The sequence below is a fragment of the Coloeus monedula genome (genome assembly GCF_965178545.1).
Source record: "Coloeus monedula genome assembly, chromosome: Z".
Lineage (NCBI taxonomy): Eukaryota > Metazoa > Chordata > Aves > Passeriformes > Corvidae > Coloeus > Coloeus monedula.
Genome location: NC_138822.1, coordinates 29,818,750 through 29,833,919, shown reverse-complemented (window position 1 = coordinate 29,833,919; position 15,170 = coordinate 29,818,750). Strand labels below are relative to the sequence as shown.

The 15,170-nt window shown below is 41.0% G+C and overlaps 1 pseudogene across 1 annotated transcript in view; it reads left to right on the top strand.

Annotated features, from left to right (window-relative positions):
- Positions 1-14,702, top strand: part of LOC309584792 (3'-5' RNA helicase YTHDC2-like) — a 30,396-nt pseudogene extending 15,694 nt beyond the window's left edge. Inside the window, exons 13-29 of the transcript in view lie at positions 413-601; positions 772-868; positions 945-1,032; positions 1,134-1,214; positions 2,159-2,241; positions 3,552-3,657; positions 3,792-3,911; positions 4,259-4,531; positions 5,052-5,178; positions 5,660-5,865; positions 6,580-6,775; positions 7,898-8,007; positions 9,454-9,743; positions 10,146-10,323; positions 11,327-11,530; positions 13,361-13,543; positions 14,613-14,702. The product of the transcript in view is annotated as a 3'-5' RNA helicase YTHDC2-like (transcript). The remainder of the gene's footprint in view (positions 1-412; positions 602-771; positions 869-944; positions 1,033-1,133; positions 1,215-2,158; positions 2,242-3,551; positions 3,658-3,791; positions 3,912-4,258; positions 4,532-5,051; positions 5,179-5,659; positions 5,866-6,579; positions 6,776-7,897; positions 8,008-9,453; positions 9,744-10,145; positions 10,324-11,326; positions 11,531-13,360; positions 13,544-14,612) is intronic.
- Positions 14,703-15,170: the final 468 nt, after the last annotated feature.

Below are 15,170 nucleotides of genomic sequence, written 5' to 3'. Positions count from 1 at the left end.
CTTCTTTGATTGACTTACAGCTATCAGAGTTGAGGTAGTGTTTTGTAAAGGTTACATTATTCTGATTTCTCTTCGTGTAGTTTCTGCTAGTGGGAAATTTTTGGAAAATACGTATCTTTTAAATATTTTTCCTTGAACTGATAAACGAGATATGTCTTCAAACTTTCATTCACTTACGGTTGTGTCTCAATGAAGTTTAAGAAAACTAAAGTTAACACTGAAAATTGGAAGTTGCATGCTTTGTTGGGTTAACATTTAAGTCAGTGAACAGTACTAGTACTGTGATTCTCTTCTGCTACACTTAAAAATAAAAATTCAAGACCGGTGGTCATGTTGGTCTTGATCTAAGTTTGAGTTGATGGCTGAATGCAAACCTGAAGGGAACAGCCTTCTGCGTATTTTTTTATTACAGTGTTTCATTCGGATTTGGAAATCTGGATGAAAGTTCCCTGGTCCAAAAAAGTGGTAGTGACCTTAGTGCAGAGGACAGACAGAGAGCTACTGACAGCTTATCATCACAGCTTTGATGATGAAAAAGTGGATGTGGATCTGGATCTGACCATGCACTTACTCCACAGCATCTGTCGTAGCTGCGATGCGGGTAGGTAAATACCCACACTCCCAGTGAATTGTTGTGGATTCAGCTTCTGATGAATCCTGCTCGCTCTTTGGAAATCCCCAAAAGTTAAAACCTTCCGAGTGCTGGTCTGCGTGGCGCTGACGTATGTTTGAATCTTCTGTTTAACTCTGCAAACCCACTTCCTTCTTTAGGAGCCATTTTAATATTTCTTCCTGGATATGATGAGATAGTGAGCCTGAGGGACCGCATTCTTTTTGATGACAAGAGGTTTGCTGATAACGCTCCCAGGTAAAACCTTTAGTTTCTGTGGCTTTCCATTGCTTCTTTAAAGGATCCTTGAAACGTGCTTTTTGTCTTGCATTAGATACCAAGTTTTCATGCTTCATTCGAGTGTGCAGACTTTGGATCAGAAAAAAGTGCTTGAAACTCCACCTTCTGGCATCCGCAAAATCCCAAGTATCAGAGGGCTTGGTCAGATGCAACAGTGATCTATTTTGCCTTTGCTTCTACAGTTACTATAGTTTTGGTTGTTTGGTTGGTTTTTTCATTGCAGATTCTTTCTACTAATATTGCAGAAACCAGCGTAACAGTCAGTGATGTTGTATTTGTCATTGACTCGGGCAAGGTGAAAGAGGTACGGCTGCCTTAAATTGTCTTTGGGAAGTGAACTTCCTAGTGCCATTCTAAAACACACGGTGCATGAATTTTGGAGAGCTTTTTTTTTTAACTTATCAGTAGGCTGAGAGCTAGTGCCTGTCAGGCAACAGACCTCACTGAGAAGTTTCAACATCCATTTGTTCTATGACAAACACTGTAAATAGCTAGCTGTCTAAAAGCCCTGTAAAAACTAACGTAGGTTGAGGTGTTGATGGATCTTTCTTTTTTTTTGTAATTTGGTATTTCGGTTTGATTTTTAAAACAAGTCCTCCGTTTAGACCACCACCTTCTGAGACTTGGAGGACACTGGGAGTTCCTTTTGTCCTACTATTGTATCAAGTCCAAAAAGAACCCATTAAGCTTTTAAGCACTTTTTTGGGTGTGTTGCATGCCTATTCCTAAGTTACTTGTTCAAGAAAAGTGAGATAACATAACGAGGCAATTTAAGACCTAGTGTATGGCTTTGAAAATGGAGTTGGATTTCGTAGGAGATACACACACCAAATTTCTGAAGTTCTTATAATACAGTTTCTTTTGGTAATTTTACATCAAATCTAGGAAAATAAGGAGGTAATTTCCAAGTGAGATAAAGAGGAAAACTTTATTTGGTATAATAATGTATTTTTGCTTGCTTTGTGATATTTCAGGACGCAGACCTGACATATCTTTTACTGACTTGCAATTACCTGTTGACTAGAAAAAGTTTAATTTTGAAAACTGTGTAGCACAAAGATACTGCAAAGGAGGTACCATCATAAATTCACGGGAAACTGAGACGATATCTTTGTGCCAGAAGCTGCTGTATATATTACTATGTCATACTTTTTAGAGAACTTCTGTTGGTAATCTAAATAACTAGTAACTTCTATTTCATGTGCCCTATTCAGTCTTGGGCTTATGTTCCTTTCTTTGTTTTTATAGAAGTCTTTTGATGCACTGAGCTGTGTTACAGTGCTAAAAATGGGGTGTATTTCAAAAGCCAGTGCTATCCAGAGAAAAGGCAGGTAATAAATGCCTCATAATGGTTCTTATTTCGCAGATCTCCACCGTCCTGTGTGTTAAGAATAAAGCACACAGCATAATAACTGTTTCTAGCCTAGTCCAGTGTCGTGTTGGACAATGGCCAGCACTCATTCTCTGCAGATGAGTAGGGGTCAGCATGTATTTCCTTGGAATCATTTCCCAAGTTGTAGAAAAGTGATGCTCAGGCATTTCCCAAAGGTCTAGGTTGTTTTCCACCCCATTAATTTTTAGCGGGGGGGGGGGGGTCCCACGTGCAGGAGAGGCAGCCTGAGACACAACACGAACACCGATACGATTTGAGCATCGTGCTCCCGTTTTATTGTTTACCTTCACCAAGTTAGACTTTTTCAAAGTTCACGCCCCTTTCCCATGAGAAAGCCTCTAAGCAGCGGGGCAGCTGACCAGTGTATGCCTTTTCCCAAGGCTGTTCAAGGCTGCCGGCTAGCAGGTGCCTTGCAAGCCTATCTTCAGCCTGAGGCCCCGTCAGGGGTACTTCTGCAACAGCCCTGGGATGCCCAAGCTCTCCTGGGGTATCTCATGCCCCTGTTCCACAAGGAATTCCTCTACATTAATTTGTTCTCCTTCCTCTTTCTCCCACGTAGCACCAGCAGTCACAGTGTCCACCTGTTTTCACACCTTGTCTTTGGGCAGAGGACTGCCTATTTCACTTTCTCCAAACTATCCACGACTTAACAGGCCATGATCATATTCTTCCCAACACTGTGGGTGAGGGCTTGGAAGTTTTGTAGCAACAAATGCCCATCAATTGCCAGCAAATGCCCAAACAAATGTTTCATCAATTCTGTTGGCATTAAGCTTCAAGTATTTGTGTGTGAATGTGAGAATTTGCTGTCTCTGTCCCTTCAGTCACAAGCTGTTTAATCTTTATTCTACCTTTTACTCCAAGAGTAACTTGAGTTTGGGGGATGCGCAGGGAAGAAACGAAGTTCGCAGCTTAGATTCCTTACAGCAAAGGATGATTGAGATTTGGACTGGTCTTAGGTTAGCAAAAAACCCACAGCCTTTACTTAGATGAGCCTTGTTTTTGTTTCTCCAGATTTCTCAGTGTTGGGTTAAAATTACAATAAAAAATTTCCATGCCATCAAAAATAATCCACGCTTGGAAAACTCACACTCTGTGTGTGACTTACACTTAGCAACACCTTCTTCACAGAACTGCTTCTGCTTTTCCGTTCTAAGTTTCTGTGTCTGTTTGCTGGCTTTTGGTTGGTTGGTTTTGTTTTTAGAAAAAAATCCTAATTTTCACAACTTCCCATACTTTATTTTCAAGGGCTGGGCGCTGTCAGCCTGGAGTCTGTTTTCGTCTCTTCAGCAGGCTCCGATTTCAGAATATGTTGGAATTTCAGTCTCCAGAACTTCTAAGAATGCCACTTCAGGTGCATGTTCAGTTTGAAATTGTAACTTCAAAAAATTTAATGTCATCAAACCATACTATTAATTGCAAAAAATCGTGTGTTGGGTTTGTTTCCAAGTCTTAGTAACCTTTTTTCTTCTGCCTTTGAACTTGCAGGAGATTTGTTTATACACAAAGCTTCTGGCTCCAATTAATTGTCCAGTTGTGGACTTCCTTATGAAAGCTCCTGATCCTCCGCCTGCTCTAACTGTCAGAAATGCTGTGCACATGCTTAAGGTCAGGAAAGGAATAGGTTTAGGTGGGAATTTCATTTGATTCCATATTTGTGGTGTAGCAGCCTATCTTACTGGCTTCTGTTTGTACTGAAGCTGTTTTTAATTACTTCAGGATGTTTTGAATTTTTGCTTATTACCTGTTTTCATTTTGTGTGTGGGGATGTGTTTTTCCATGTCGGGGAAGAGAGTGATTCAAAGTCGTCTCTGTTAATAGTTGGACTTGCTGTTTTAGTGTTTGGGAAGAAGTCTGGTTAATGCCCAGTATTCACATCCTTTCTGCTTTCACTGTAAACTGATTTAGTCCACTGTCCCTGTCCCCCTCTCCTTTGTTTGTTTGTTTATAAACAGACCATAGATGCCATGGACCCTTGGGAAGATCTCACTGAGCTTGGTTACCACCTCACTGAATTACCTGTAGAGCCACACCTGGGTAAAATGGTGTTGTATGCTGTTGTGCTGAAGTGCCTGGATCCTGTTCTGACCATTGCCTGTGCTCTTGCCGGCCAAGACCCTTTTGTGCTGCCCACGCTGGCCTCCCAAAAGCGTGCAGCCATGCTGTGCAGGAAGCGTTTTGCTGCAGGGACGTTCAGTGACCACATGGCCCTGCTCAGGGCTTTCCAGGTAGGATTTCAGTTCAGAGAGTACTCATCACAGGAGATCACCCATCAAGGCAAATAATGTACCAGTCTGCTTGGATGTAGAGTGGTGGACTGTGATTAAGGCCTTGGAGAAGACGTTATTTTTGCCTAGTGGCTTTCCTGTGTGTTGGACTCATCAATGTGTGAGGGAACACTTTCTGTGGTATGTTTTGTTGATGTTTCCAAACCTTACAAGATTGTGAGCGTTCCAGCCATGTGCCAACAGTGTGGCTCTTTACATCCTACTACACTGATAACTTCAAATCATGATCTTAATGTAATGATCTTTATTGAATTAATCATTTTAACTTGATGTAATGATCACTGGAGTGAACAGGTAAAGAGAATCTAATTCTTGAAATTAGAAAAAAAATCTAGTTTGATGCATTTACTTCCAGAGTGGGTTTTGCCTTCATTTTATTGACATAAATGTAATTTTTTTAAAATGCACTTTTTAGTTTTAGCTAGTCAAAGTGATAGGCAAATGTGAAAAACGTTTTCAGGCGTGGCAGAAGGCGCGCGCTGATGGCTGGGAGAGAGCCTTCTGTGAAAAGAACTTCCTATCCCAAGCCACGATGGAAATCATCGTAGGAATGAGAACACAGCTGCTTGGCCAGCTTAGAGCCTTGGGTAAACAGCTTGGAAGAAATTTTAACCTCGTTTTAAAGTCCAGCCTATAGAAATTGTAACAGAAATAATGTTCACTGGTGTCATTTTTCTTACTTAATTTGAATCAGACCTTCACGTACACGTTGATGCGGGGTATGGTGTAGATGAGGAACTGTGGCTGATCTAACCAGAGGCATCCTCATCTCAGCTCCACATGGCACCGCATTTCAGTGTCGAGATGAATTTCTTTGGGTCATTATGTTTTAGTAAATTATTCCCATAGGAAATGTCTTTGTATTGTAGAAAGTAATTGTATTCTGTGTTAGTGTGCAACCCCTTATCGGGAGGGATTTCAGTGTAATGGTTTCTTCTTGATGCTGTTAAGGTTGGCAGTGGTGAAAGATGCAACAAATTAGTAGTTTATTTCACCTTTGTTTTCAAATTCCTTTTGGGAACCAAACACAAGCTAACATGGCACCGTTTTGTCCTGTTCTTCTGACAGGTTTTGTGAGAGCCAGAGGAGGAGCTGCTATTAGAGATGTTAATACTAACTCTGAGAACTGGGCTGTAATTAAAGCTGCCTTAGTGGCTGGGATGTATCCCGATCTTGTGCACGTAGACAGAGAAAGCCTGGTGTTGACTGAACCAAAGGAGAAGAAAGTGCGATTTCATCCTACCTCTGTTCTTGGTCAATCTCAGTATAACAAGGTAAAATCACTTTGAATTTATAGCTCACAAAATAGAGCACTAGAATCTATCAGATGTTTTAGAAACGTCTTTTCCTAGTTGTCAGTACTTTAAAAGCAGCAAGGGCATTAAACACTGCAGCTTTAGAAAATACTTTTCCTACCAGTTGGTAGAATTGGAGTTGGTTCATTTTTCCATTGTTTCAATTAGTCCTTTCTCCAGATGGAACAAGGCAAAATGACAAAAAACCACCCCTAGTTGTAAAATTGTTGTAAAGATATAATCTCTTAAAAGCAAGAAGTTCTGCTCTGAAACTTTTCTTCTTTAACATCTCTTTTTAAAGCAAAGTATTTTGTTTCATGGTGGTAGGATAATTTGTGCATCTGGTTGAATTCTCTCATGCTTTTTTATTTGCATGTATATTTTTATTTTTATTTTTATATAGGTATATATTATATATGTATATAATTATATACGTATTTCTTCCTAAAGATACAGAATCACAGAAGGGTTTGGGTTGGAAGGGACCTTAAAGCTTATCTCGTTCCAGCCCCCTGCCATGGGCAGGGACACCTTCCACTAGTCCAGGTTGCTCAGAGCCCCACGCAGCCTGGCCTTGAACACTGCCAGGTTGAGGCATCCACAATGTCTCTGGATAAAATGAGAAAGATGTTAAAATGTATGTTAACTACAGGTAGAGGGTATAATAGCCCAGTCTTACCTGCTCTTGCACAGGTTCCCCCAGCAGATGGACAAGCTGCAGCCATCCAGGCCCTCCCTACAGACTGGCTTATCTATGACGAAATGACGAGAGCTCGCAAGACAGCAAACGTCAGGTGCTGCTCTGTTGTGACACCTGTCACCGTGTCCCTCTTCTGTGGACCAGCCAGACTGCCAAGTAATGCCTTGCAGGCATCTTCAGCCTTCCGAGGTACACTGGAGTGTGGATTTGGAATGTTTCCATTGGCATGCACCAGTGTGTGATGTGCAAAGCTTCTTTTTCAGTCATTTTTAATGCATATGTTGGTGACTTCTGAAATAACAGTGTAATGATTCTTGTAGCTATTCAGGAATAGTTTGTAGGTTCTGTAACAAATGTCTCAGTTTTGGGATTCCTTACAGATCCATATCCATAATTGACACAGTTCTGGGGTCTCAGAAACTACAGTGCAGTTTGTAAGGAGAGAATGCAGCCACAATGTCTAATGATAATACTAGTACTGAGAAGCGTAGCATGTGTGTTCTTTTTCTCCAGACTGCTTTATTTGATACTTCAGACCAGATTATTCAAACTGAATAATTTAGAAACAATCAATGTGGCAAACAAGACATACTGCTTCTAGCTGACACATGCATTTTCAAGATATTTTCCACTGATGATTTCTAATGTCAATTAGCTGTGCTGTTAACTAGAAGTAATGGAGAATATATAGAAATTTCCTTTTTTTTCTTATTTAAATGGAGTGCTGTAGGAATGGAGGCAAAAATAACTGCTGCTATTTCTCATAGGTTGAATCAAACTGAAAGTCCAACTTATTTGTGAAGCTTTTCTGTCTTGCTTTTAAACTGTTGACCTTAGAATAGTGTTCATGCTGATTGAATTGCGCTCTAGGAAATAAGGATTCCTAATTAATAGCCATACGTATCTATAATTTTCTTTTTCTTACTAGGTCTTTATCTAGTAATCTAGTAAAAAAATCTGCTCTTTTACTAGGAAATAGAGCCACGTGTGGTTTTACAAACAGCTTCAGGCAACAGCTGGATTGTGGCTTGTGAATACTGGTGAAGGTACATGAGTTGAGTCAGACCACGTCAGTACAGGTTTTTACACAGTAGGATCTTCAGCAGGTCTGGCTACTTGATTGCTCCTATCTGGAGCAAAGACTCTGCAGTGTATTTGCAGAAAAGAAGAAGTAGTTTTACAACAGTTTACATTGTAAAGTCAGTTTTAGAAGGAAAAGGATTTATTGCTGGTAATGCGGTAGTGTTCAGGTTTTTGTATATAAGTAGAAATAATACAGAAATGCTAATGCACCTTTTCTCTTTAATTCAGGGGGAGGGGTATCTAACGATAGCAGTGACAGTGAGATGGAGGACAAAACAACTGCTGATCTGGCACTACTGAAGCTGGATGAATGGCTTCATCTCAAACTGGACCCTGAAGTACGTAAGAAATCACTCCTGTGTTTGCTTCATGTAGAAGGATTATAAAAAGATGTAAAAAGGTTTTTGTAACGTTTGAGTAGCCAGGAATTTTCTCTAAGAATGTCATGGTCCGTTGGGGTCTGTCAAACTAAGTACTCTGTGATTTAACCCATATTTCGTGAGCTCATCAAGAGTTAAAGGGCTTCAATCCCCTTTGGCCCAGAGCTGTCACATGAATTCACGTATTCAACGTGCAAGTCGCAAGGTTTTGTAACCTACCACCCATACCTTTCAAACCTTGTACCTATGAGCAAAAAGACAAAAAATAATTGGTCACCTAATCCAACAGTGAGAGTGCTCTTCCCTCTTCCTCCATCATGGGGTGTGGGTGTCTTGTCTCTCACATGAGGGAGCAGGAAAGCCTCAGCAGTCCAGATGCTGTTGGATCTGCTTCAGAAACTTTCTGGGCAATATGATGTTTTATGTGTCTGAGCTTGGCAGTTTTGTCTGTTTCCACAAGTGAGCACATTCTGAAGAGGCTGCCAGACAAAAGATAAGGGCTGCAGGGGACAGCAGGCTGCAGGTGACAGTGGCTGCATAATGGCCCTTTTGCTCCTTCTGGCCTCCTGTCCTGCCTGTGTGGTGCTCCATCAGGCCACAGCATGAGCTGGGATAGCCAAAATCTGAGCAGGAGCTGAGAGAACAGCCACATTGGCATATTGTGTTTTTCTTTCTCTGGGAGCATAACCACAATCGGATCGAAAAAGGAGCACTTGAAGCTGGAGCTGCTGAAAGAAAGTTGCTATCAGATTTCGGAAGGAGAAATAAAAACCTCTTTGAAACAGAAGGCTTTAGGTCATTGAAGAGCTGTGGCTGTGGTAGGAGGTAGTTTATGGATCATGAAACCCTGGAACTTACCAGCTCTAATAATAATGCTGTCTGTCCTAGACATGTCCAGAAGAGTGATTTTTAAAAATTCTTTTTTCAATGGAAGCATTTCTGATAACATGGGAATTAGACTCTAGTCTTCTGAATTTAGTCATTGCGTTTGAGCAGAAGTCTGTGTAAGAAAAATGCCGCTTAGAGCTCTTTTCCCTCAGGTATGACTGAAGAGTGCATGAGTACAGATTGATTTGATAGGAAGGGCATAAAGCATGAAAAAAGTGGGTTTTCTGGAAAGATAAAAAGGAAAAAAATTCTGTGGATTTACAATGCAATGTTAAGTTTAGTACAGAGCTAAAGGAAATGTTCCAAAAATTACCTTGCGTCCAAGGAGAAAAATGTAAATTAACATCTTACTTTAAGTAAGAGTTATTCCCCCTCCCCAAGACCTTGGTCTTGCCTTTCAGTTTGGACCTTGTTCTCACTGGAATGTGAGGTGCTGCCTGATAGGAAGGAGTAGGGTACTCTCACCTGCCTGATGTAATTTTCATCAGTCTGTAACAGAATTGGAATTCATTACGGGCTGCTGGGATGCTGTTGCAACTCAGGCAGAAGTGGCACAGTTTGTTCCTGCGTCGTATGCGAGCTCCTTCTAAACCGTGGTCTCAAGTTGATGAAACAACTGTAAGAGCAATTACAGCTGTTCTGAGTGCTGAAGAGCAGTCTGCAGGTCTGCAGCAGCCTTCAGGAATTGGCCAGAGACCGAGACCTGTGACTTGTGAAGAGCTTCCTTTGGCATCTACATGGAAGTCAACCAACAGTAGAAAAAGCTCAACAGAAACTGAATTCTCTGACTCCTCTAGTGCTGAAAAGTAAGATGTTGAGGTCTTCTAGACACTGTAGGTTGCAATTTATGTATGCAAGCATCACTTAAATTTCTGCTAGTAATAAGGAGGTGGAAATAGTGGCAGTACAGTTGAAAGGTGTGATACTGTCCTATGCTGCATTGTAGTTTCACTGAGAAGTATTTCATACATGGGCCTGCTGTTTGAGAGAGCAGTCAGGAATATTGTCCATGATTTGTGATCTTGGAGAAGGAGCAGATGAGGTTTAGCAGTAACATTAAAAAACAATGCATGACCGGTATGGGTTTTTAGTTAGTGTTTAATATGTGTTGTAGTTGCTGTAATACATGTGGTCATGCAGTAGGCTGACAGGTATGTACGTAAATTGTTCAGTGAGTGCTTGTGAAACTCAAGGCATGTCCTTTTTAGAGTTTCGGTGAAATCTACATCTCCTGCACTCCACCAGCCAAAGAAGTACAAAGAAAAAGACATTTTGCTCTCCAAACGATCCTCAGATGACAGATCAGCTCAGTCCTCAGTGAAGCCTGCAGACAGCAGTAGCTGTCCCAGCCCCTGTGCTAGTCCTTCTTCTCCAGTATCTGCAAAGGTAGAGTTCTCCAAAGTACCACCCTGCTCTTCGAAAGTAAAGGGATGTCTTGCTGATACCATTCTGCAACAATTAGGTATTTTACTGCTAAATTAGGAACCTGACTTAACTTTTCATTTGTAACAGCTGCATAATGCTTCCTTCTGGAACTTAAAATCTAGACTAAATATCCTTGTTACGCTAGTTTAATACAGCAAAGATGGTATTTGTGGACTGCTGAGGTAAAGCTATCCAAAGTAAAAAAATGAGATTTTTTTTTTTAATAAATGGTGAAGGTGTATTAATTTTTTTCAACTAAATTAGTACATTGTACACACACTTCTGAAGGTTTTGGATTCTGCCTTTCTGTTTCTGTAACAGCATCCATTGATACAGATTCTCTTTAAATATTGTGTTATCTGTGTTACCTGCCTTATTATGACTGCTTGGGGGGTTTTGTGAGGGTTATTTTAACAAAGCACACATTTAACGAGCTTATTGTCATAATTGTCCCCGTATACTTGAATGGTAAACTGCAGTGATACTAAACAGATCACTGAAAGGAAACCTCATGGACTCGCTGGAGGATTTAGTAATTCCTCTTGAGTTTTTCAGCTTTTAGGTTGAGCCAGTGTAAAAGGAAGAAAACATGTTTCCCGAAGGTAGAAATGGGAGTGGTGTGCTGTAGGCTGCAGTCTAGGATGATTAATTTTGGTGCCATCTCAAGGCATGTCAGGCTTAAACAAATCGTAATTAATCACTAAGCTTTTTACTCCTATTCTGCTCTACTTGTTTTCGGCCCCTCATGGAGGAATTGTTGAGAAGTGCTATCAAAATGTAAAATAGATGTCGGATACATTTTAAAGCCGTTTCAGACAGGACCAGCTGATTTTACGTTTCTTCTAGAAGCTGGAGGAGGAAGGGAGGAGCACAGTCAAGGATTTCCATGTTCGTGTGTGTAAAGCTTCAGAAATAAAGCCTGGTTTATTTTGTTGTCTTTATTAATTTAATTTATTTTTTCCAGGGTTGCAGATCTCCTTCACCAAGCCAAAATAGGCCAGTTCGGTACTTTATAATGAAAAGTAGCAACTTGCAAAACATTGATATTTCTCAACAGAAGGGAATATGGTCCACTACGCCAAGTAATGAAGGGAAACTGAATGGAGCCTTTTGGGAGAGCAGCCTGGTTTACTTAATATTTTCTGCTCAAGGGTCTGGATGCTTTCAGGTGAGTCCTAATCTAAAACTAAGTATTAGCAGCGGTTGGTGGTTTAGGAGGCTGCAGCAGATGACTGTGTGTAGTGTGGACAGCTTTGCTTATGACTCCTGGCCTTCTGAGAAGCAGAGCAGTGTGCAAATGTCTGTGCTTGCTGAAGAAAGAGCATTTAATTCTTCTCTGAAACATGCTCTTCTAGTTAGCTCAGTTTGTCCCTCGAAGGCGGAGACAGAATTGCCTCCAAACATCATGAGTCAGAATAATGTTTATACCCTACATTAATCCTCTAAAACAACAAAAAGCGCCCCAAAAATCCTGACAAAGTCAGGGATTGCTACTCTTTGCATGCCAAAGTGTGTATTGTAAGTGAGCAAGGAGTTACAGGCAAGTCATAGCTTTCTAAAGCCAGGAAACTCATACATTTCTTTATTAAAATCTTAATAAAAACTGGTTTTATTCACTTCCAGTTAGGAAGCTGGCCGTGATTCTTCCAGAGCTGTGTCTTGACTTCATGTTCAGTGAGATATATGTCAACAGTTTGTTGGTCAAATCTCTGGTCAGTTTGAAGTTAAAAACTTGACCTGGTAGTGCAAAGTTGCGCATTAGCTTTGAGCCAGCTAAATTCAGTTGTTCCAGGTAAAGAAAGGCCCACTTACTTCTTCATATATAAGCTCTTTGTAAAAATCAGCTGAACTGAAAATCTAAGGAACCAACCAAAACACAGCTGTCTTGGCAATACCACTGAAGGACTGCAGTGGCATACTGTGTACGATGATTTGGCAAACGCAGGTGTAATACTGGCAAGTAATTTTCAGCAAGCCAGTTGATACCGAAAATGGGCGGTTGCATTGGTGCTCTCAGGCAGGGAAGCGGGGGAGGGAAGACACGCCGACGTCAGGAGTGCAGGTGATTGACCTTGCCCTGCCCTTCCAGTTGTGACAGGGCACTGCACCCTCATGGGAATGTGGGATTAACTTCCCTATTAATCTTCTGTTGTCCCAACTGTCTCTTTCTAGTCCACATTTATTTTTTTTCCACTGTTCCTTTCATTAACTCTCATGTAAGTCTGCCTTGAGCTATGTAGGACTGCATGTCTTACATCAGCAGTGAGTGCTGCTAATTTACACAGTGAACTGCATCTTTTGGACTGCTACATCCTAACTGGCATCAATTCACCTGAATAGTTGATACGTTGTCTGTGGGGTTGGGTTCACTTCTGGTTTGGTTGGGGCGTGGGCAAATCAGGGTGTCCTGAAGTAAGTTAAATGCTATCTCGGGTTTGGGGTTCCTTTCATTTTCTTTCTGAATACTTGTCATGGTGGAATTTTGTCCAGCTTCACTAAAGAAGGAAATAAAAGCAACTTTGACTTCTTTCTTGGAAGAACAGCTACACTCTCCTGATTCTATGTGAAAGTTAATGTAGAGGGAACACGAGAAGGAACAAATGGATTTCTGCAAAAATAACCTACAGCTGACGAGGAATGTGAATGTCTAACGGACTATTCTGTACTGGAATATTCATCTTGATTTCCCTCTGCTTCAGGTGGTTTTGCAACAGCTTTTTAATCTGTTACGAAGCTTAAAAAACCTTCAGTGATAATTTTGTCATTGAGAGACATTCCTTACGGTCAAACCCTACAAGGCATATTTGAAGTGGAAAAAGAAGTGCTACCTCTAACTTTCTAGATGTAAAACATTTTGGAAGCTCCAGCTTCATGGTGGAGAGTGTGTTAATCACTTTGAAACTATTTTGAAAGTTTCACAGGAAGTTGAGTTATTTATCTCGTTCTGCCACAGACAGATGTGGTCCCATTATGTCTGTTCTTTCCATTTTTGTCCCAGGGGTTTGCTAGAATGGGTTCAGCAATTGGGCGTGAGAAAAGTCAAGACTGGGGATCTGCTGGTTTCGGAGGTGTGTTTAAGGTGGACTGGATCCGAAAAGAAAGCATTCCTTTTCAGTTTGCACACCATTTGCTCAACCCGTGGAACGACAGTAAGAAAGTACAGATAAGTAGAGATGGCCAGGTAATGTTACTCTCTTCTAAAGTTTTCTTTACTTGGTAGAACTGTGTATTTTTTATTGGCTTGTTCAGTTTATCGCCACTTGTTCGTGTGTCTGCTAATCTGAATCCCAGTTCATTGGTGCATTGTACCTTCAGCGAATGCAGAATTACCGCTGAAGTAATGGAGACATTTTGATAAGATCAAAACAGTTTCTTGCTTATGTGTTTAAAAAATTATTTAAAGGTGGATGCTTCCAAAAAGAAGTTGTTGGGGTTTTTTTGTAATTTAGTTCTGGAGGTTTGTGCCGTGTTTGGTTGAGATGTATTCTCTTAGACAGTCTGTTACACCCAAATAACTGTTCATAATTAAAAGGTTTTTTCTGTAAAGCCTGAAGAGAATCCCGAGTTTTGAGGTAGAGTAAAGCTTAGGACCGTTCTCAAATCTGTTAAAGCTCTAACTGCAACTACAAAAAGCCAGAGAATTGGCACAGAATTTCTCTGTGGCAGTTTCTGCCCTCTCTCCATCCCCTCCCAAAACATCTTGATGACTCAAGAGCTGAAGTTTTTGTTTCACCTTCTCTTCTCCAAAACTCTCTCCAGTTGTAAGAAACTGGAGGAAAGAAGTACAAGGAAAGGACAGCCACTGTATTTCCTGTGACCTCTCTTTCCACATTCTCCACCACGCTTGATGGAATTCAACTTAAAAGATGTGGAAAATAATGATCTTGAGTTAGTAAGTGAGTGACCTGTGGTAGGTACAAAGTATCTGGTGCGTCTGTTCTTGTGTATGGAGGTAGTGTGTTCACTGGAATGATCTTTGTGAGAACTGACATCTCACTGGGAATGGAAACACCCCAAACACCCTCTAGGCTAGGGTGGCTTATGAAAGTTTTTATCTCCTGCTGAGCCCTAGTAAGAAAACCTTGCTCTGCTGGGAGTTCTAATGTTTGTCCCAATAGCAAAAGGGATGAGCTCTTGTAGAAGGTTTGAAAGCAATCACCGGCAACCTCACCTAATTCAGTAATAAATCGTTTCTGTATGCTCAATAGTAGCAGTGCAGATAACTTCCCGGATTTCCTGATCCTTTCTAGGAGCTGGAACCACAAGTTGGAGAGCAGTTGCTGCAGCTTTGGGACCATATTCCTTTGGCAGGAAAAAACCTGCCTGAGCGTGCCAAGTAGTATGGCAGAGGTAGTTACTCCTGCATTGCTTCCTGGTTTTGTGGTAGAGGAAAAGCTGTCCACACACAGTGTATCATCACTGTCCAGTCTTTGTAGCTTGTGGAAGGACAGGTACACTTGGTACTAAATAGTCTATTCATTTTGATTTTTTTCCAGCTGGTTTAGGTTGTTGAAACATCAGCCACGAGAACCAGCAGCATGTCTACAGTAAAGATGAGGAAGAAGGCGGCGCAACAACCTCCTGACGTTCTTAGTCATGCTGTGCAGCTAGAAGTGGAAAAATAAGAGGGAATTGTGTTGTTTTCAGTGTTTCCTTGCCAGCCTGGTTTTTGGCTGAGTTGGTTTTTTTACAGTAGTGTGCAGCTGATACTTAAAAATACAGTGAAGTTCAAAACAAAGTTTGAAACAACGGACCCCTTGTAAGTTGTCTGTGGGTTTAAAATAGCATAGCAGACAGTTGAGATATGC